The sequence below is a fragment of the Rutilus rutilus genome, assembly GCF_951802725.1.
Source record: "Rutilus rutilus genome assembly, chromosome: 21".
NCBI lineage: Eukaryota > Metazoa > Chordata > Actinopteri > Cypriniformes > Leuciscidae > Rutilus > Rutilus rutilus.
The window spans coordinates 2806832-2808819 of record NC_140226.1 but is presented as its reverse complement, the minus strand read 5'-3'; the positions used below and the strand labels follow the sequence as shown (position 1 = coordinate 2808819).

Genomic DNA, 1988 nt, shown 5'->3' with positions numbered 1-1988 from the left:
TAAGAAACGTTTGTTAGCCTACAATCAACAAAAGTAGCCTACAGCATTATTTCACATTTACATAAATACAAACATTATTATGAAACAGTTTCAAGACTTCAAAGTCTTCATGAAACGGAAGTTGCGATCGTCTTTTCTTCCCTATTGCCGTGAAACGCGTCTCGAACAAGAACAAATGTGGGCGGAGCTTGATTGTGTTTGTTTGCTATTGGTGGATCTCATGTGAGTGACAGGTTGCCCCGCCCTCGTCATCAGAGACGAGAAGAGATGCTGCAAGATGAAGTTAATCTGTTAAGTTAATTTATAATTTAAAATAAATACTGCAATATTCAAATAAAATGGTTAATTTCATATTTCATATTAAGAGAGTTGAGCATTTGATGTTAAGTTTGGCTAGCAGAATTCGATCGCGCTAGACGAACAGCCCCGAAGATTATATATTATGTGTCTGTTTAAAGTTGTAATGTTTTGCAGAAGTCGCGGGTTCAGTGGGAGGAGCTCGGCATATATGAGCGTCGCGTGCGTCGCGTGGCTCCGGCAAACGCGCGCGCTCAGTCGGAGATGGACACGCGCCTGAGGATGAGCTCCGTGTGTGTGTGTGTGCAGGTACACCTAATATCTCCCGTCTTCTCCTCTTTTCTGGAACATTTACACCCTCAAATATCTTCTCTTTCTGCTTTCTCTTCAGCTATATCTGTTTAACGGGAACTTTACATTCACACACTCCGCTGTGTTTCACTCTCTTTTATTAAAGCTTGATCATTTTTGCTTTTGCTTAATCAGTCAAGTATTACTGTATTGCGTTGTTTCGTTTGTTTAATCATGTTTATAACACAAAACTGTGCAAATTCCTCGGCGAATATCAGCAAATGCACGTCAGCTGATCGCGTGAGGCTCATTTATTATCAACACATTTACAGTTCGATCAGGGGCTTTTTCAAGTTTTTGTGCGAGCGTTTTACTTTGCAAAACTGTCTTTAGAAGAGAGATTAATCTGAGAAACCTTCATTTACATTTGAAATGTTATTCATACAATAAAGTAAAAAAAAAAAAAAAATGCGTTAGTGTTATTTTGTAATCATTAATTATCGTTACAGCTTATATAAATTAATAGGAGTCTAGATAGCCAGATAAACGTGTGCAATCAGACATTTTTAAACAAAAATATTTAATTAAAAAAATCTAGGAATAAAGAGTATATCTTATTTAACAACGCTATGATTTATAATGCAGTAAAAGAGCTGAATACATTCATCCAGTGAAACAACACACTCACATGATGAGCTTTACTGCATTTTCTCTTTTTATTATGTTGAATTTGAGTTCAAAACTAATCTGAGAATGGGAATAATAACTACAAACTGTAACTAGCCTAAAGCTTGGGATCTATACTTAAAGTCATTGATAATTGATAATAAATTAAACACAACTTTCATTGCAATGCTGTAAATACGAATCAGCTTTTACTTGGACACCATCAAACTCTTTCTTTGCAATATAATTAGATTCAAATGCTTTTTTTTTTTTTCACGAGCAGAGGCATATGAGGTGTGTGTAGAGCTAAATTAAATCTAGAGATATCTCGTCATTTAACACAAGCGCAGTATCAGCGTTTGATATCAAATCCTCTGTAACATAAGACCAGACCTTAATAAGCATTCCAGGGGGATTCTACGCAAATCATATGGATTAGGTTCGTGGATGAATGACCTTTAATTCCATGTTTTTCAATTAAATGACTGTATGTTCTTGAATCCCAGAGATATCAATCATCTGCTCCATATCAATGATACAGTTCAAAAAAAAGCACATGCAGATTCGCTCACAAGTGTTTTTACACTCATATTTGGTATTTTGTGCACTTTTATATTAAACTGTGTTCAAGAAATTATGATATTTATAGAGAGATTTCCAAGCCTTTTTCAGTTTCTTACAGTATTCAGATGCACATGTGTCGTTGTTTTACACTCATTTGTCTGTGTTTTCTG

General features: G+C 35.4%; 1 protein-coding gene across 1 annotated transcript in view; it reads left to right on the top strand.

Moving 5' to 3' along the window:
• Nucleotides 1-536: 536 nt before the first annotated feature.
• esrrb (estrogen-related receptor beta) overlaps nt 537-1988 on the top strand; it is an 82129-nt gene continuing 80677 nt past the window's right edge. Inside the window, exon 1 of the mRNA XM_084394042.1 lies at nt 537-606. The gene's annotated coding sequence lies outside the window, so the exon portion shown is untranslated. The remainder of the gene's footprint in view (nt 607-1988) is intronic.